General features: G+C 40.9%; 1 protein-coding gene across 5 annotated transcripts in view; it reads right to left on the bottom strand.

Moving 5' to 3' along the window:
- The window catches only part of LOC108940043 (forkhead box protein P1-B-like), a 50437-nt gene extending 28819 nt beyond the window's left edge, over positions 1-21618 (bottom strand). For 3 of the 5 annotated variants that reach the window (XM_018761847.2, XM_018761885.2, XM_018761876.2), the window contains exons 1-2: positions 21248-21618; positions 16179-16272 (exon numbers count right to left, since the gene is read on the bottom strand). The gene's annotated coding sequence lies outside the window, so the exon portion shown is untranslated. Of the gene's footprint in view, positions 1-16178; positions 16273-17865; positions 19655-21247 lie in introns of those variants that run through there. The other 2 variants (XM_018761857.2, XM_018761866.2) reach the window with 2 other exon arrangements.
- Between the last annotated feature and the right edge of the window lie 143 nt (positions 21619-21761).

Raw genomic sequence — 21761 nt, 5'->3', positions numbered from 1 at the left:
ACCATGGAACTTAAGGCAGTCATAAAAACATAGGTGTGACTCCTACTTCTCATCTTCTGTCCCCATATTTATAAATTTTCCACCAACACCTGCACCCCGCCCTTCCAGCCCTTTTCACCAAACCCTTACCCCTGAACCTGTACCGCTGTGTATACGGAAAACTGACAAGCTTGGGAACAACAACATTCTTCTCAGAGATAATGCTGTCTACAAAACACAAAAACAGTTTTGATATTCTGCTGCTTAGATTTACAGTTTTAACTCAGGTGTGATGACATAGGAGCACTAAAATGGTTAAGGCTTCATGGTTTCACTTAACTCAAATGTTCCACCTTCATCCACTCAATGTTTGATAGAAATTTGTTTTTTCATACAGAGAAACGTCTGCAGTCTGGGCTTGTGTATTCCAGGCTTATTCGATCGTATAATTTTCTTTGCCAACCAGAAGTATAGGTGCAGTGAAAACAAAATCTTACAACTTTATCACTTCTCACCTAAAAGAAATTCTTTTTAAAATATGCAAATAAGAATGACAGGATGCACTGCTGACCAGAAAGCATTATGGTCATGAAAAAAGGAAGAAAAAAAATAAATAAATAAAAATGAATAAATAGTATGTGTCTATTTTAGAGATAAGGGGGTACGGTGGCGCAGTGGGTTGGACCGCAGTCCTGCTCTCCGATGGGTCTGGGGTTCAAGTCCCGCTTGGGGTGCCTTGCGGCGGACTGGCGTCCCGCCCTGGGTGTGTCCCTTTCCCCCTCCGGCCTTGTGTTGCTGGGTAGGCTCCGGTTCCCCGTGACCCTGTATGGGACAAGCGGTTCTGAAAATGTGTGTGTGTGTTTGTGTGTGTGTGTTTTAGAGATGGGGGGGGAATCCCAGAGCCCAAGCTAGACGTATATGTCATATCGTACAAACCAAACCACAAGGAGATTTACCAGTGACAATGAATAAGTTAACCAAATAGGTCAATATAATCATTTGGGGAATGGCACTAGGCTTCAACAGCGACACATGCACAACTTGAATACATTGTAGTAAATACACGCCAGTACAAAATTTCTCACGTTTATTTTTAGACCAGGGGTGCGGTGGTGCAGTGGGTTGGACCACGGTCCTGGGGTCCGGTGGGTCTGGGGTTCGAGTCCCGCTTGGGGTGCCTTGCGACGGACTGGCATCCCGTCCTGGGTGTGTCCCCTCCCCCTCCGGCCTTACGCCCTGTGTCGCCGGGTAGGCTCCGGTTCCCCGTGACCCCGTATGGGACAAGCGGTTCTGAAAGTGTGTGTGTGTGTGTGTGTGTGTGTATTTTTAGACCTAGAAAGCAGACAATGGAGCTACAAAGCAGATTTCTTACTCCTTTTTTATTCCTTTTTAAATTCAGCCTAGTCTGCCATAATACCTTGATGCCCTGAGAGACATGACTGCCATAACATACTCAACATATCTTCAATTTAACAACTTGCCTGCCCCCAACACTCCCCGTCACAAATGAAAATGCATCAATGACTGAAAAATTGCAGCTGCTGTTACAAACTTATCGTTCGGCGGAAGAAACCTAATCTTGGTAACCACTTGCTGAAGCTGAAGATAAGCATAACATTCATCAGATTACTGTATCTAATCTCCTGAAAGGGTTGTTTTCTTTTTATTGAGCTCCTTTTATCAAGACACTGAAGCCATTCTCAGGAGCAAATTGTTGCTCCCAGAAGGAAACCAGTTTCCCTAAAGCCAACTGGGAATATTGCTGTAGCAAATAAAGAAGCCAAAAGGCAAGAGGTAAATAAACGCAACATCTATACACCCTATTTCTACTTTAACAAAGCAGAATTTCTGTAACTTGTGGGTGAAATTCAAGACAGTGATAATATAAACAGCAGTGGTGGGTGACACAGCCCAGGTCTGGGAGGGTGGAGTTGGGGTGTCAAGGATGTCTCAAACAGCAAGGAAAAGAATAAACAGTCAGGAGAAGTCAAACAGACCCTTTTCCTGATAAGGGAAGAACAACTCTTCTGCCAATGGGACACATTAACCTCATGTTAGCGACAGAAGATCCCTTCACTCTTCAGGTACGCTGCTGGAGGCTCCTTATGAAAATTAAAACCGTTAAGCATTGTTTCACTATGATAACCTGGTTTTTATGATGTCAGCACAACTAGGGACTGGGAATCCCTCAAAAGCCGCTGGTTTTTCTTGTACCTTTTAATAAACCAACATTTTTACATAAGGAACACAAAACAATAACGAACTGAGATGCAACGTGAAACAAAAACCAGGCAACCATGCAACCCTTGAGGATTGGACTTCCTCATCTCTGATGCTCAACGTATTCTAAAAACAGATTTTCTTCAACAGCTTTGAACAATGCTCCTAGGAAAGAAACAAGCCACAAACTTGACCACAAACTGAAAAGGGGTAGTATCTTAGTTTTTTCGACTTCCAAGCATTTAGTTCAGTTCCTTAGTTCAGCAAGCCATGCTTGAATCAATGCTGGTACAGAATACTTAATTCTACAGCTAATAACTTAAAGGTTCTGCCTTCAAATCATAGCTGGAAAATGCTATGTGTAAGTATCACTATAAAAACTGAAAGTCTGTCATGGAGACCTTTGTCTAACTGTCATTCTTGATGAAAAACATAAATGATGTAATGTTATGAACAGAAGTGCATACACATGCAAACTGCACTACACAGCACAACTGGAACAGCAATTTCCCTCTGACACTGAAAAGATAAAGCCAAATTAAAAATTAAACACGGCGCATTTCTCCTTGAAAGTTCGAAAAGCGTGTCTGTGGAACAAATCGCAGAATCTAAACTTTTAACCTATAATAGAAGGGCAGCAATTTATTTGGTTTTGTCTCCAGATATGGTCCCTAATAAATTAACAAACATGTGTGAAGCCCAATAAAGAAAATACTGAACAGATGTACTGTGAACAGCCATGCTTTGGACACCTGCACACATATTCTCAAACCAGAGACATTCACAACAGTATGTAGACAGATAAGATGAAGGGTCTCATATTCTCCATCTGTTCTGAACACAACAGCAAGAGCACCGTTTTCCTCCCCAGTACAGCATCAGCTTCCTCCATCAAGTAGCCCTTTCACTGCTAGATGTATGTTGTGGAGCAGACAGCAAAGACCATGTACACTGGCAGCAAAGGGAGGACATGTCTCGTAACATCACACTCGGCAAATTGCAGATCCCAACTGATAAGGGCCATCACTGTCATTTCCTCTCACTGGCTGACCTCTCTTTACTGGATCAGGATGAAACCCTGGAAGAGAATGAAGATTATTTTGTGTGACAGTGAAACGTTTGTCACTCTGTGGTGGAGATTTACGCAGCTAATTAGACACTACCTCAGGAAACTGGCTGGCAGGAGCTATAATATCCCTAATGAAAAGCCTTTCTGCTGAAGGTCAGATGTACTGTATTGTCAGTATCACAGGAAGTGCAATGGATATCCCCAAACTGAAAAAAGTTCAATATTATGTGAACACTTGCCAAAGATACAAAAACACAATTTTCTTAAGACCAGCAGATGGAATAGTAGCCAAACACAGTACGCAGTACACAGGACACAGTACAACATAACTAATAACTAATAAATGAAACAGGCGAGTCAGTTCTGATGCTCCAAATCGAAAGATAAAACCCCAGAGGGTTAGTCACATTCTCTAAACTTGCATTACTCAGTCAGTCATCAATATTAGACAATAACAAGCACTGATTTCAATAAAAGGTGTACAGCTAGTTGAATGGTGTCGAACTTTGCCACTTAAGTGAGACGCCAGGGCTTAGGCTGACGTTGATATAAGGATGACAGGGTTAGCAAGTTAGTAAGTGGATGTATAGTCTATATTGTCAAACTTCACTATAAAACAAGGAAAATGTGTTCACATTATTCAAATGTCACATTCAACATTAAATTAGAATAAATGGCAAACAAGTTCACAGAATTAATACTCAATATTAACAAATGGTACATTTCCCATAACACTACCCTGGGTACTGCCTCTTTTGTAAATGTCAGTAGACAATCAAAATGAAGTTGATCTCAAAAAAAAAAAGAATCTGTACTACATTTGCTCGCTCACTCCCGAGTTCGCTTCCTTGGACGAGTTAACTGCACTGTCAACCAAAGGCCCACACTGGACTCTGAAGTGTCAGTGCTAATGAACCTGGTCAATGAAATGAACAAAAGAAGTCAGCTGACAGTGAAGACTTTAATGGTTCACCCTAAATATGACTGACTGACGGGTAACAATGCAGAGGTGGTGTCATGGTTTTACTCTGAAAAGAAATATTTCTCCACAAATGTACTTAAGTACAAGTAACTGGGTAAAGTAACTCATTACTACACACCTCCACTTAAGATGTAGTAAAATCAAGGATAAAACCATTGAAATCCAGTCTCTGCTACCGCAAGTGTACTTGTCAGCTTTAAGAGCTCCAAAGGGCTCTGCCTTCCAAACTGCGGGATTTTCATGCAAACATTAAACACATAATCCCTGTATCACTGTGGGGGGGAATACTACTTTTCATAGCAATGCAGCATGACTGGACTTAAGCCATATTTCATTAATTCACCATGCACTGAAAAAAACCATTCTGAGTATTTGGGAAAGCATGGTGCTTCCAATGTAAAAACTGTATATATTATATGAAGTCTCCATTTTAGAGAGTGCATGCAACCTTTTTACAACCTGGGTTTCCAAACCCTAGATGTATTGTTAAATTACCAGTCAAAAGTTTGTGTACACTTGCTGAAAATTATTATTTTTTTTAAATTACCATTTTACACCTAAGTGACTGGTTTCAGTTGCCCTAGACTTTCCTTCTGTGCCCAATAGTTCTCGCACAACTTTGAGGTATGTTCCTGGTTAGTATCTTACTGAAGAATGAACTGCTGAGAATCCTGAGAGAATGGCATGCCTGGGATGTGTGCTATGATAACCATGCTGCCTGAGATTGCCATGGTGCATGCTGCAAAGATCAACAACCTTGTCACCAGCAAAGCAACTCCAGGCCATTATGCTGCATCATCAATGCTGAACAGAGAACCACACAAGCACAACTCATGCACTCACCTTCCTGTGTCATACGAATACTCAGCAACTGGACCCAAATATTTCAAACTTTGATTCATTAGTTCCTCAAACCAATTCCTGCTTTTCAAAGTCCAGTTTCTATGTTTTTTGACCCAGGAATGTCTGACTTCAAGTAGGTGCACTCAAACTTTTGACTGGTACTACAGAGGTGTCCAACTCATTTCACATAGCAGGCCGAAGAGGATTTGTGGCCCCTGCTGCGAGCTGTTTTGCACGCTATATTTGCACAACAGATACTATGACTAGCAGAGTAGGTAAGTACTATTTATAGCCATTCTAAGTTAAGACTATATTCACCTGTACTCCTACAGGGCTACATACTGATTCAATATTGTTCATCTGTTAGCCTGTATGTCCAACTCGCCTGCACTAGTTAGTGAAAACTAAGCAATTTTGAAAAGATAGATTTTAGGGTACGAAAAGATTTTGTCTGTTTTTTTTTTTTTTTTTTAAACAGTGTATTTACATTGCTACTTGCCCGACACACTTAGCCTAGACAAAAGCAACAAAGTTTAGAGCAAACAACACAACAGTTTCAAGCTTCACAACAGCAAATCTGTACTACTGAGATGGCACCACTACTGAAACATCCTGTTCTGGCCACGCTGTCAGTGGCAAGTTTACTAACAAAGGGCTCGAGAGACTGGAATATGTCCTTATGCGCCTCAGGATGTCATAGCAGCAGAGGTTTACAATGTGAGGACATGCTGGCCGAAACTGTCAAACACACAGAACTGCACGTGGGTTGGCAATGCAATGACTAATATACTAACAAAGATTACATTTATCTAGCTTATATTTATTTTAGTGGAGCATTAAAAAAAAAGTCACCATTTGTAAATACTCCCCATGTAGTTTTTTTGTTTTTTTTTTTTTTTAAAAAAAAAAAAAAAAAAAAAAAAACCATTTGCTCATCAGTCGAAACCAAATCTGTCCTCACTTCCTGGAATTTGTTTCCTACAATTTAAAAAAAAAAATGCAAAAGTACTGTGAACATCCCAAGCAAATGATTTGGGAAAACGTTTTTTCATTATGTGCACATCTTCAGCTGTATATTTAAATAGGGACAGAAAGTAAAGTGGGGTGAAATAAGACAAATGGCCAACCAATTAATGCAGCACATGGCTGAAACATATCAACCTATCAGAGTGTATATTGCCATGTACAGCAACAGCTTGATTTAAATTGGGGGGGGGGGGGACATGCATTCCCCTCCCATCCAAAAACCGAAATCACTTTTCCAAATATCACTAAAACACAAATATAACACCGTAAAATCCCTATTTAACGCCCCCACTCATTTTTGAAAATACTCGGTATATTTTTTTTGAGTAATCAGAAAAGAAGGGGAGGGGGGAAGCCACTTACCGGTACCAAGTTTTAAATCCCATTCTCTTCCGGAGTCCATAACATGAAACAATCCACAAACACATTAATAACTATGTGAACATATCAAACTTCCATGAAAAACACTGACACTGACAACTGTTAAACTGTATTAACACATGATTTACACACTGTACAACAAAGATAATCGACTTGTTTATTAATTTCCGGGACTATCGTGATCCGACGCCTCCCCGACGTCTATCACATGTGATTGGTCAGATTCAGAGTCCGAAATTTCACACCCAGCAAGGCGAGTACTACCCCCAGCAACATTCTCAAGCACATTTTCACTCAGGATGTACCTGTGGCATTTGCATGAACTTTTTAGGGAGAGAAATGATGATCAATTTCACTACCATATGACCTCTAATAAACGCCGCCCTTTTGGAAAATGTAAAGCCCCCAGGGGCGTTAAAGAGATTTTGCGGTACTAAACTCCGATTTCAGCATGACATAGAACACATTTATTAATTTAGCAGATTCTTTTCTCCAAAGAAAACAATACATGTATTAGATCAAGAGATGGAGCGATCTAGATGCAGACATGTGACTCTCTTAATGATTATCACATATGAATGAGGCAATTGATGAATGTTTTTTTTCCAGGCAGTATATTTTAGAAATGGTTTTCCTTATATCCAGTAGACAGCAATGAACACTCAAAAATTAAATTTATGCTTAAAAAACAAAAGTGCAATTTAAAAGAAACAAGGAAATCTGCTGTGATGAACTGTTATTGTTCTCACAAGTGAAGTCACAATCACAGTTGATTGTGAGTTGTGGTGGGTGGAGGGGCCTTGGTAGTCATTCTTGCACAAATGCGTGGAAAGAAAGCAAACACGATACAGGAAACCAATAGGAAAGAGCTGATGGTACATTTTTGCCAATTACAGTACATAAATGCATATCTGCTTCACTTGCATGATGTGTGACTTTCAACATTTTTTTGGAAATGCTTCGAAATAAATTGTTATACATTATTTGTTCCAGAAATCAAAAACTGGGCATCAAAACCCAAGAGCCGTTACAGCAAAATTTTGGATAAAAGATTCATAAAGGATGCCTGCATTCTCACAGTTACTATTTAACAGTCAATTTTTTCAGTTGATTCTTTTTTCTGCTATTGCTGTGGCACCCTTGATCAAGGTTCACACTTATGTTGAATTGCTTTAGCAAAAAAAAAAAAAAAACCCAGCTGAATAGATATTGAAATACTTCAAGCTGCTTTGGATAAAAGCATCAGACTAAGCAGCAAAACAACAGCAGCATTAACCAGCAGCAAAATTTTCAATTGCTACAAGTGGCTGCCTCAGTATTTGCAAAAATAGCAGTGACCAAGAAAACGCCAACTTTACTAGAAGCTTTAACATCTTTTTAACAATGTTTAGCACCTTTCTTTTGAAGGGAAAAAGAAAAAGCACGATTCAAGAGGCCATTATGATAATGAAATAGAACTAGCTATAAATGGCTTGACATTGCAGACTCAATGTAAAAAACAAACATTTACACCTTTATGTGAGAGGAATAACCCATTAAGAAAACATGTAATAAATGGAATCCAGCTCTGTTGTTAGTTTTCTGCTGTATAGTTCTAAACTTTTAATTAGTTTATTCACTGGAAAACAAATGTTTCAAAATTCAAATGACATTTAAAGCAGCTATGATGTTCACTGTGATTTTTGAGCAGCTCTCTACATCAGTTGAGCCCATATATTTACAATAACTAACATGACACACACACAATACACACATGGACAAGTGTACAAAACAATGGTTCTTTATAATATTTATCAATAAGTGTGTACAGTTTGGAAAAATGCATTTTGAAAAATGTGCTCTTCGGAATAATAAGTTGTAGAAACATTTCAAATCACTGCTCTAAACGTGATTTATAAGATACACTGCAGCAAAAAATATTCACTACATTAAAATATGTAATCTCTAAAACTTTAAAGGTCTTTCAGTGTTGTCATGGTTACCCAGCTATATATGGTGCCTTCTCCCCCCACTGAAAAAAAACTGACATTTCTTAATGGCTTCAGCTCACATGATGATGAAGTTCATGAGTAATGAGATGTGAAGCTGTGAAAGTCTAGATTAATTTAACTTAAATCACCTACTTTGAGGGCACCGAAAACTGTTCAGTCTATGAAACACCATTTTGGATAAGGATTTTTTTTTAAATGCAAGTCTGAATGCTACTTCAAAAACAAACAATATCGTCTCCTGCAGTATCATCTGCAGGTCTCCTTTCAGTATGTGCATTTATTCATTTAGCTTTCTTCCAAAGCAACTTAAAATCATTTACCCATTTATAGAGCTGGGTAATTTAATGGTAAGTACCTTGCTCCAGGTAAGACTTGATCCTGCGACCGCTGGGTCCAAAGGCAACAGCTCCAATCACTATGCCACAAACTGTCCCCATACCTGACCAAACCCCTGGCAATCCAAAAAAATTTTAAACCTATGCCACATGTCACACAGCTATTCCAGTAATGGGTTTCCTTTTTCCCCAAATTGTTATTAAGGCTACAGCAAAAGATCTTTTTTTCATATCTTTTTTTCACCTACAGTTTTCTATATCAAGTTTATGCTACTTTAAATTTAAATGACAAAAATGGAAGGGCTTACAAACAATTTTTTGGCAATGCATCACAGTTATTACAAATTCAACAAGCACAATGGCACCATACAAACAGCAAATAGCAAGGTACAACTCTGACATAAAACCCTTTGTTCCAGTTTGTTCAATTTACCTTGCTAGAACAAGGCAAGATGCAATTGGTTGCACACTGTGCACCCTAACCAAAAGTATTTACAAGCACTCTGCAAACACGGATGCATGGCTCAAAAAAAAAAAAAAAAAATTGCTGCACATGTTAATGCCAGACTGTAGAATGGGACTGCTGTAAACATATCAACAGCCAAAGTGACATCAGTAAACATACTGCAGGTAGACAGACATTATTAAATTTATGCCTATGCATGTAACCCTGAGTAAGAATGCTTGCAAACTGGAAATTTTGCAGATCATGACGACATAACTGCACTTCTCAGCAGTGCCAAACACATGGTGATATATACTGTACCGGAGTGCAAGTTGGCACCCAAACCCCAGCCTGCGAGACATTTTCCGATAAGACATACTGAAGGCAAAAAGCATCATCATTTCTTTCTTTCCGCATCATTTCATGTTTATAACAAAATACGTGACTTGTTTATGTATAACTTGTTTGATATTCACTGGAAAACAATTGAGTTGTGCCGTAACTGCTCCCGACAAGAAAAAAAGGCTGTAATACAGAAAAGGGGTGTGCGGCATTCTGGGGGGAAAAAAAATATATATATGATCTGCAAATGCATAGCTTTTTTGGACATTTTACAGAGGGTTCTCTAAGTAAAGCACGTTACAAACCTGTTTGAGAAACAAACAGCATGAAGTCCACAGAATATCAAACACAGACAGCGATGCAATTTGTTTTATGATGTATAGCAGGTGGTAGGAGCAATGAAAAACTATTATGGCCACGGGCCTCTGTTATCTCTGTGCACGCTGGCTACTTTGCCTTCAGAGGTTAAAACATGTTGCCATTGTTCTTTATTTACATGCACCACTAAAAGCATGGAACAATAGTGAGTTATAATTATTTGCACCATCCCAAATTGAGATGTAGATACAAAATTCATCCCTAATGCATTGTTTCACCTTAATCATATTTCACAGCTAACAGTGTGACCAGATGAATGGCTAAATTGCATGACGGAAGAAAATCAAACCATTCAGTCATTTCTTTTTAGTCCAGTTCTGTCTCTGCTTAGGTTGTGCAAAACAAAGTTACTGCTTTAAAAAGAAAAAAAAAGAAAAAAAAAGTAAAACAAAAAAATCCAGTCATTTTGAAATGAATCTAACTGCTTACATCTGCTCTACAAAGTGCCACCTACATTGTTTTTGTAGATTAACAATTACTTATTCAAAGAAATAAGACTCATAAGGCAATTATCTTCAAGTCTGACTGGTAGACTGCATCAAGACATCATACACCCACATTACCGACAAAAACAATAAGAGGAGACTGATTGTGGAGAACAATCTGCTCACCTGCCGCAAAGGCAACGACCAGGAGGTTAGAGGGTTTTCCTGGCTTCTGGTCCCGGAGAGTCTAGATAAGGGCGTCAAACTTGTTTCATACAGCATGCTGACTAGGATTCATGGTGGCTGCAAACCACAAACTTTTAACATCCGAGGAAGAATCAGCTGTCCAACAAAGCTAAAGCTACTGTCATGGGCATAGTCACTGAATTTATGAAAGCAATTGTATAACCAATGTTGCTCAGCTGGCAGTTTTCATCAAGGTATGCCCATGACAATAAAGATATGTATATAACATAATAAATACATGCATAAAATATTTTATTTCTGCACATGTATAAGAATACCTAAGGGTGATATCTTAAGTGCAAGAATTAGGTCAATGTTCAGAACAACTTACATCTGTGAATAACTGTTTCCGATGAACCTGGATAAGTAAAACAACTGTAGCAACAATGTCCTATCCAGTATGAATTGCCGCTCAAGTTCAGCGTTTGTATAAATTTTGTTCACTTTACATTTACTCATTTAGCTAATGCTTTTTTTCTAACCTACAACTAGTTACCCATTTATGCAGCCGGGTAATTTTTACTGGAGCAATTTCAGGTAAGTACCTTGCTAAAGGGCATTAAAGCAGTAGGTAATATTCAAAATCAGAGCCAAAGGCAGCAACTTTAACCGCTATGCCAGTTGTGTGTGTTCTTGGAGCTTTGAGCAGGGTACCTGCACACTGTCAAGTTTTGCAGCCGAGACATATCAAGGCACAACGAAGTACGTGTTCCTGGGGTCCCATCTCATGAGCCCTTCATTAATAGCACCCCTGCAAGCAGCATGGTTGAGGCAGAACGTCACAATATTGATCCCTTGGGTAAGGCATTTGACACTGTGGCTGTACAGAGATAGATTTACTTACTATATAACTTTATAGGCAGAATAATTGATTTATTCATTGACTTTGGTTATTAGCATGTTATTATTGCTTCTTCACGTAGCATGTAATTACAGTTTTTAGTTGCACCCAAATCCCCACCCAATAATGTAGGTTGTACATTCAATACACCTGGTCTAAATGGTCTCATTCTGCATTCCATCTTACGTGTGGTACCTGAAGTACATAAAATGCCCTACATTCCTTCAGAAGTCTCACTAAACACCTATCCTTCACAATGCCTGTGCCTGTGTAAGCACTGGTTTTCTACAACAACGCAAATTGCTTACATTTCATCTGATAATCATGTTCACCATATTACTCCAAATTAAACTCTTACAAAGCAGCTTTTATAGCCAAAGTATCAAAACTCAGGAATGCAACTACTGAACTGCTCTTGAGCCAGAGATTAACCGTTCAGTCCTTTAATAAATGAGACTTGACAAATCAGTCCACAAAATAAGCAAAATAAATTACAATAAGCAGACCTTGTTCTGATTTAGCTTGTCTTGCATATGGCATAACCTTCCAAGCAGGAAAGGGAGCACTATAATGTATTACACTTCTTTACAAAGACATCCCACCCAGCCCTGTGGCAACAGATAGACTGGAAATACATGAACAAAGATCTACCCAAATTATTACAAGTTATGAGTTGCCTCATCCTGTTGCACCCCTCAGAAGGATAAGCAGATCTGAAAACGCCTCATCCGTTGTTTGGGAATGTGTTCCAAGCCACAGTATCAGACATACAGTATGCCTCTCAAAACTCTACAATGAGGACACAGAAATACAGTACACAGTAAGGTTGTTATAACTCCCCCCGCCTCCAGACACTTACTTTCCCCATCATGAATATTCTTGTGAAATCTGTGCCGAACAGACAAAACCTGTATTGAACACACCTATAGTCCACATGTAAATCCAATCAACACCGACTGCATACAGGATAGCTTTTCAAGCACAGCTGATTAGCAATGCCAAAGAACAATATAACCATAAATGTGAAGGGTATAATTTCTGATGAACTGAAGTTATTTTAACTTGAACAAGCTGCCTTTTGTTTCAAATTAAAAGGTTCATTATTATTTGGAGGCTGTTGCATAAGTACATGTAAAACTATACATAATTCTTTCACATATTAAGCCAACAGGTGCATTAAATCCATTAAATGTTTTGCAGAATATGAGAGTACCTTAATATTGGCTAAATTTTTTTTAGGGGGAAGCCGGTAGCTTAGTGGCTAGAGCCACACCCTTTAAATACAAAGGATGCAGGCTTAAATCACACCCGCTGCATAATGAAATGACTTATTTAAAATACAAAAAAAATATATTATTTAATGATAATGATTTTATAAACGTTGAGTTTTCAGGAAAACAAAGGCTGTATGTCACTTCTAGATAATGAATAACTAGAAAATTAAAGCACAATGGTGCAAAACAGAGGATGCAAATAAACACGTGAGTACACAAGTGAGACAGAGTGCCAGAACAACACAGCATGAGTATATGGTCCCACTATGCAGTGTGTTTCAAAGTCTCTGTTACACAGTCGTTTGAGGCAATTTTTAAATGCAGTCTTTTTTTTGTAGCAGACAGAATGTCACGGACCAGCCTGGATGTGGCGGTCCAGATACATGAAAATGCGGTATTAATAATGCTGGACCAGATAGGTGACAACCTGGCCATTGCGAGACCAAACAATAGGGCATGGATGTTCTCTCACATTAGTGCACATGCACACACATTTTTTTTCCCCCCAATGTTTATGGGGATTTTACTCCTTAAATGCACTTTAATGCATGAAATGATTCCCAACTCCATCGCAGTGAACATCAGAAACACTGCATGCCTTGGGGTTCTTTGACAGATGTCAGACATGACGGTAGTGTGAATGAGGTATAGTCAGAACTCCCTAACAGGTCAAGGCAGATGGTGGCTGGTGATGAATGAGAAAATGAGAAAAGAATTACGAGGGGGCTGTTTCAGACCACCAGCAAAAGACAACTCTCCACAGTGCTATTCAGACCTCATCATCTCTGCAGAGCTGTATCCAGAGTCACCATGACAACAGAGAAAACAGATACACAACATCCCTGCGGAGTACGGCTCTGTGTAAACAGCTCACTTCCTGCAGAACACTACACACTGTCAGGGTACATGGTATTCACAGAAGTAATACATTGACGGAAACACACCAGGAAACGTCACGATGGATTCAGCCCAGTGAGACGTGCAATGAAGGATCTTGGAAGCTCTACTGGGTCAGTGTGAACCCCAAGTTCGGTTAAACTCATGAGGGCTGGTGAAACTGCATTCTAAAACATTAGTGAATTTTAAAACTAGCAGCATGAAAATGCTGACAAAGAAGTTACATGGACAAAGCTCCAAATATGGCCACACAGCTCTCACTTCAAGTAAAAATATCACATAAAAATGATCACAGATTAACTGGTGTAGTTGGTTTAAAAAAAAAAATAATAAAATAAAGGAAACAAGTACTGACCCTTAAATATTGGTATTACTACACCAAGGAAGAGAGGGCATGGATGAGTCCAGTGATCACTGAGAACACTGACATGTCAGGTGAGGAGTTGCTGTCGCTGGTTTCCAACCATGAGGGATGCGGTGAGACACGGTTAGATCTCCTGAACTCATTCACACTGAAGTTTCCACACAGACATGTTGGGACAATGAAAACGAATACAGAGAACTGCAAAGAAACTGGTACACGTGGCAGCATTACACAGAGTGGGTTTCCAACTGGCGGGCTAGATTGTCATCACAGAAATACTTCAGATTTACACAAACACTGCTACAGATTGTTCAAGCAGTAAAAACAGCAACCGGGAACCTGCGATGTAGACTGCAGAAATGATTTGGCTACAGAAGTTTTCAGTCGTACAAAAGAATTTGTGAATCTCATGAGAGCAAGATAAGACATTCTAGACATGGGCACAGGCAAGCAGAATGAGGGAACGCTATGACTCATCGTTGTGAAGTAATCAAACATCATAAAATGCCTATTCTGCACTTCTCACAGATTCATCATTTGACTGTAGCACGAGAACTTTTCTGATCACTCACGTAATGCCAGTAGCACAAGGAAAGCTGAAATACTGTTGTTCAAAGCAAACAGCTCAATAGTCAAGGGGCTTACTGTGCTTTTCAAAGCAAAGACAGTCATCCCAGACCTGTTGAATGACCGTTTCTCCCGACTGCAGAGGTCAAAAATCCCACTTGCTTTTCTTTCATAAGATGATCAAATACACGTGGGGGGAGGCAAGCATCCTGCGTGAAACCGCATCCTGAATGTGTATTCTCGGGACTAACTGTAAGTAAATACTCTCGCCTCGCAGCCCTTCTGTCAACTGTCACTGCCTTGGCACAAGCTAAAAAACAGGTCTTCAGGCTCTTGTGGTTTTTTTTTTTTTAAAAAACCATTTCAGTAGGAAAGTAATGGAGATGGGGTTAGGGTTTGTGGGCCATGACTTAACACATGCTGCTTTTCCACTCTTGCCCTCCTATGGCCCACATCTCTTTAAGGGTACATAGAACTCATCTGCTACAAGGTATTTCAAAAGGCTGAGCGGCTGTAGATGACACTCAACGAGTGCATAGGTAACCCCCCACCTGACTAGCCAGAGAAGAAACCTGGTTCATTAGGGTATGGCTGTGACCCAGAGAGGGTTTTTAGGAGCTATTCAGTGCTGTGTGCATGTCTATAGATGTTAATCACCTTGTTATAGCCAAGCACAGACAGCAACAAACTCCTAGCAAGGTCTCACACTCTGTCTGGGTCAATGTGTTTTTCATTCTGAAGGGAGTGATAAGGTCATCTTGACAAATTTTGATTTGCCTCAAAAATATAAAATTCATCAATTGTGATTTGCAAAGAAAATGAATAAATATGCATATTATGGAATTCCAACAAGCTGCTTATCCCTTTGATTGTAAAAGGCAATTTATCATCTGTGATACCATCGGGACAGGAAATATCTAAAATTGTCCTGGGAAACTGATAAGAAACGCATGCATAGAACAGTAAAATTTCAAATGTGAGCACAGAAGCATCACCTGTTGCTGAACTCTCTCAGAAGCCTAATTTTGCTCACTGAGCCACAGTGGTAAAATGGGGAACCACGGGTTCCAACTGGGGGGGATGTTTTCTGTCAACAAGTTACTTTTTTGTTTTCTTGCAACCACATCAAAAATCCAGTTCAAATGTTTTACCCTCCACAAAAATGTTGCTCAGAGAACATAAGTCGTTCCATTCACTTCTGTTTAAGAAGAAGGACGCAAGGATGCTGGTGATTCATAGCTTTTTTTTGAACCAAAAAAAAGCATTTACATTACAGTTATTAATTTAGTGGATGTTTTTGTCCAAATCCACGTACATCTCAGAGAAAAATACAATTAGTGCATTACAGATTACATCAAAACAAATCCAACCTATGAAGCTTAAGGCTGAAGCTTCACATAAAGATAAAAACATATCAATACATGTAAAATAGACAATAAATATGCCACCCAACACTTGTACTACACCATTAAAAGCAAAGTTATACGATTTATAATTAATGGTGTATAATATGAGAAAAAGAATTTGTAAATTTGCAAAAAAATCTGAAATATGGACAAAGAGGGATGCTTACCCCTTTTACTGCTTTCTGCAAAAGGGTCATTCCGTCCCAGAAACAGGTCACCAACTCACTTCAGATTTTCTGTATGGTTACAGAGTCATCATCACTGTGAAACACAAAGACAAACATCTCTCTCTTTATTTACAGCTTCTATTTTTTGCATTCTCTCTTATATTGCAGTGGCAGTTTACATGTTGGTGCGATGGCGCAGCGGGTTTGGCCTGTGCCTGCTCTCTGGTGGGTCTGGGATTTGAGTCTTGCTGGGGGTGCCTTGCGACAGACTGGCGTCCTGTCCTGGGTGTGTCCCTTATGCCCTGTGTTGCCGGGTTAGGCTCCGGCTCGCCACGACCCCAGTCGGGACAAGTGGCTTCAGTCAATGTGTGCGAGAGTTTACATGTTGCGTTAGTGCTATTTTGGGAGACTTCTCCTTCCAGTCTTGTTGATTAAACCTTTTGTGTTTGTTTTATCTTTTTTCAAAGCAAAACACAAGACTTCTACATTCTTTTTATTTTAGTAAAGGTACTACGTAATCACTATGTCATCTCAGACGAACCATCTAAGTCCTCTTTACTTTAACCCTGGAATGGCGACTGCAAGATTAAATCCTCTACAACTCCTGTTAAACCATGGTAACGGCAATCAATTACTGGAGAAGGAAAGAAAAAGGTACCAAAAATACACACACACACACACACACACACACACACACACACACACACACACACACACACACACACACACACACACACACACTTTCAGAACCGCTTGTCCCATGCAGGGTCACGGGGAACCGGAGCCTAACCCGGCAACTCAGGGCGGAAGGCTGGAGGGGGAGGGGACACACCTAGGACGGGACGCCAGTCCATCGCAAGGTACCCCAAGCAGGACTCGAACCCCAGACCCACCAGAGAGCAGGACTGCGGTCCAACCCACTGCGTCACCACACCCCCATGGTACCAAAAATACCTCATGTTATACTTCTAGAAGGGGATGACTAGGAGAACGAGACAGCTCATGTATGGTGTAAATGCTCATGCACCGTAACTTTATGATCATCCCCAGACAAGCATTTACACAGCTAATACTCCTGCATTATATGTGAATGTCTGTGTACCTTACAAAATTTGTAGGAAGGTTATCAGGATTCATCTATCCTGTGTTTTATGCACCTACTCAACTAATGAACATTGGTGCATCAAGTGGAAAGTAACAAACTAGGTTTACTTAAGAATCACATGCCTGCAGCCATGTCTCTTTCTCTTAACGTGATGCACAAATTCTATTTTTGCCGAGATGTACGTCGTTTTGGAGAAAGCCGTCCGCTAAATAAATAAATGTAAATGTAAGTAAGAAAAGCAAGTTGGGTGGGCAGGGGGATTAGGTAAATCAGTTAGCTAAAAAAATATGCTTCCATGTACTGTAGGTCAGAGAGAAGCAAGCAACATCAGTCACAAATGAGCAGAAGGTTGAAGTCCAACATCCACCAACTATACAGGCTGCTAAATGAGTACAGCACTGGCTAGACAGTTTTATCCCTAATCTGCTTCCCTTGTCTTACACTAGTGAAAACTGAGTGAACTGCCATTACTCAACGGAGGGCACAGGGCACAGATCAAGCTGCTTTAGAGGCCCTGCTGCTTTCACAAAGCATGGCAGGAAAGAGGGCAATGTCTAGAGGTCAGCTCTCCAGCTGCATTACCTTATTCAAGGGTCATGTGGAAGATGTGTGTGGGAGGGGTGCAAAGGAATGCTACACTCTGACTCCCAGGAAGCATCAGGTAAACAACTTCTGATCCAAAGTTTGCCGGTCCTGGCAAGCACACCATCTGCGCACCCTTGAGAATTGTAACCTGAACTGTTACAGCAAGATATTCAGCTTTATAAATGCATAAAACAGCAAGTATTTTTGGATAAAGGTGTTAGGTAAGCCTTGAAGTAATTATAATATGAAAAAGAAACACTTGAGCAAGCTAAAGAAAAATACATACCATGTGAAGATGACATTTAGTTTCTTTAGAAACTTCAGTTTCCAGACATTTCTGACCCACTAATTTACAGTGGTCAACTGAGACACAGAACTTGGGTTCACCAGGTCTCTCTGAGGTCCGTTGTCATGGAGAATGAGACAAACAGCTGGACTGTCCTAGCCACACAGATATAGGAGACACAGCATCCAACATTGTTTTCCTGTTTATTAGTCTGAGTGTGTTTGTTTTCCTCTCAGGACCAAGGCCTTGGGTAAATATTTACTTGGCTGTTCATTTTCATCCCACATGCGTCACTGTTGTGGCAGCAAGCTTCTCGAGACACGCTCCTCCTCCCAGCACATTCTACCACCACCCATGCAGTTCCAATCGCAACAATCTTGTTCAAATTATTCCAAATGGCCGCAACTTCCTCATGTCCACTGGTTGAAATGTTCAAACACCTACTGCAAACAGTGCGTTCACGTGGATTTCTTATATTTAAAAGTTCTTTGCACCTGCTGCATGCAATTTTTCACATAGCAGATGCTATGAAATGCCACAAAACATTGGCTGGGACACCTTGTTTGGTAACGTTCTCGATTACCGAGTCCAAAATTCTAACATTGATTCATGTTGTCATATATGAACATTTATCTTCCGCCATTTTTATCTGTGTTCATCATACTTTTCTCTATGTGGCAGCTATCTTACATTTTCAGACGTTGCCCTTTCCTGATCAGTGACCATATTTACAAGTATATCTATGCATTTATCTTACAGAGAACATTCAACAATGCACATGTGAACATTTTATCCCAAAAAGCATTTAACAAAATGTGCTCCTTACTCCACTTCTGAGAAACATGGGCAAGATAGCATGCATATGTATGCAACCACTTTAATCAATGGTTAACTGAAGTGCGCAAGTTCACACGGTGCCTTAGGAGCCGGACACAACAGTCATCTTAGATGACTTGGAGAAATTGCTCGCCCATCTCAGAAGTATCTCTGTAATGACAAATCTTGCAAGGCTTTTGCAGGACCATTAATTGCCTAACTGCGGTGGAAAAACATATCTATGTTTAAAATACAATTTCTGATAGAACACAAATATAACTAGTTAATTAGGTAGCTTGATGGAAGGCACCCTAACTGGAATATCCCATTAAACGTCCAAATTGGACTATTCCTATGACTATTACGAGCATATAAAAGCAGTGAACTTTTCAGCTGGAAGGTCAAACTTGTGGGAAGCAGTAGTCCGCTGTACAGAGTGCCTGTATGTTGTACAACAGTGCAGGGTACAGCAAACACCGACTAAACTAGGGCACACACTGCCCACAAATACCGTGCAAACACGCTGGGCCAAAATCTTAACACAACAGCACCATCTGCAATTTTTTGGATTTTTTTTTAAATTTTCATATTATTGTCAAGCTTTTTAAAAATATATATAGTACAGTTGTACAGTTAATGTACAAAGGAACATAAAGGCTCACCGGTGCGGCACGGCGGCACAGCGAGTAGCGCTGCCGTCGGCGTTGAGAGAACATGGGTTCGATCCCCGCTCAGCCTGTGTGGAGTTTGCATGTTCTCCCATGTCTGCGTGGGTTTCCTCCCACAGTCCAAAGTCTGCTCATGTTTCTCCATAGTGTGTGAGTGACAAAGAGTGTGCGTTTCACTGATGTATGGACAAGTGACCCCTTGTAAGTAGTGCATCTAGCAGTTTGTCACCTTGGTGAATAAGGTGTGCGGGCTGATAACACCACATAGACTTCATTGGAAGTTGCTTTGGAGAAGAGCATCTGCTAAATAAATAAATGTAAATGTAAACCTCACTAAAAGCAGCTAGTTAAGTACTTTTTTACTCACCTTTCGCTTTCCCCAGAGAGCATCACCATAAGTCACTTAAGTCCCCCAGGTGTAAGTAGGCCATAGTTACACCTGGGGGACTTAAGTGACTTATGGTGATGCTATGGTCACCTTGACACACTTATTTCTGACACAGGCACACACGGTACCCCTCACTGTAGCTCTGTAACCACACTAGAGTAAGTGTACATCATCATGTCGCTCCTGTACTGCGTACTTGTTTTTTGTTTTTTTTTTTTTTTCAGGGATATGTCATGTTTGTACGTTCTTGAAGAGCACCGCTACTTCGAACGGCTGCGGTTGTGACCGTTGTCGTGCAGGGGGGGGGGAAAAAAAAAAAAAAAAAAAAAAAAAAAAAAAAAAAAAAAAAAGCAAGGACGTCGTTTGTTTGGAAACGGACGAACTCGGCGGTGACATCCTGACCTGAACCTTGCCAGAAACCTTCTCTTCGCGCCTGCAAACACAGTAACGGAGTAAACGCCGTAAACATGATAGCGAGAGGAGTGAATGCAGGAGGAACTTAGTTGGGAAAGCGAGCGCAAAAATCACAGCGCGCATCGTTCGCTCATTCATTGTCGCTCAATCGGCGGGGGGGGGAAGGGGAGCCCGTTCGGAACTTAACACCAGGGAGGGACGAATTCGAAAGAAAGTGACCTTGGCTTGTCAGAGCACTGAAACGAGGTAAACTGTATAATACTGTGCACCGACTGAGCCCACGCGGGGTCTCCACACCACCACTGTCCTCAGCTCGTTCCCTTCTCTGGAAATTCCACTTTTCCTCGAGACGGCGCGCTGGCAGAGACGGGAACGGACACGCAGTGCGCACGGAACACATGATTATAATTACTTCTAGCGGTACCTGTGCCTTCAGCTGCTCGTTCCGTTCGTACACACAGTTCTACCGTTTCGCCGCTAACGCGTTAAGAAATAATCACATTTTTTTGTGTTTCGTTTTCGCGTGCGCTCGACGAAAGCGTGAGCAGAGAGGGCTGCGGGCGGCGGGAGGAGCCGGCGGTGTCGCCCGGCAGCAGTTCTTCTTCACCGCCTTCTGCTTCTTTCTTCCCCTCTCTGCTCTTCTGGTCTCGGACCCACCGAAACTGACCGTCACCGTTCGTCTCTGCGAGAAGAACCCGTTTCCGTCGGCTGTGTTTTCCCGGAATAACAAAGTCACACTCCACGCGCGCACACAATGATGACTGAGAGAGAGAGGGGGACGCGCCGCGGACACACTTACTTACTTACCAAAGAAAGACAGAGAAACCGCTCCGACGAGAGAGAGGCGAAAACAAGACGCTCACCGTCTTTCCTGACACGACGGGAAAGCCTCGCACGCGCAGGCTCGAGCGCCACATCAACGAATGGTACAAGGGAACAGTGTTACTCCGCTTGCGAAGACTAACTCTGAACTCGGTCCGTCCGTGCGGATTCACAACACCTCCCGTCCCGCGTGCGAAGCCACGCGTGCGCCGCTGCCACCGATGCACGCGCCCCGGGAGACCCGGAGGAGGGGGGTGGAGGGGGGGGCGTGCACGCTCTTGTTACTGATGTTCCATGAGTGTGACGTCACATCCACCTGCTGGTAAACAACAATAAACAACATCGATACGTAAGTCCTGGCACAACTGACGTGACAAGTCTCAATTTCTGTTGATCTTTTGTGTGTGTGTGTGTTTTTTTTTTTTATGCGAGATGTCCGTCGCTTTTGTAGAAAAGCGTCTGGTAAAGGAATAAAATGTAACTGTAAATGAGTACAGTA

This window comes from Scleropages formosus, chromosome 2, assembly GCF_900964775.1.
Source record: "Scleropages formosus chromosome 2, fSclFor1.1, whole genome shotgun sequence".
NCBI lineage: Eukaryota > Metazoa > Chordata > Actinopteri > Osteoglossiformes > Osteoglossidae > Scleropages > Scleropages formosus.
The sequence above is the reverse complement of the archived record's forward strand: the minus strand, read 5'-3'. Positions and strand labels throughout refer to the sequence as shown.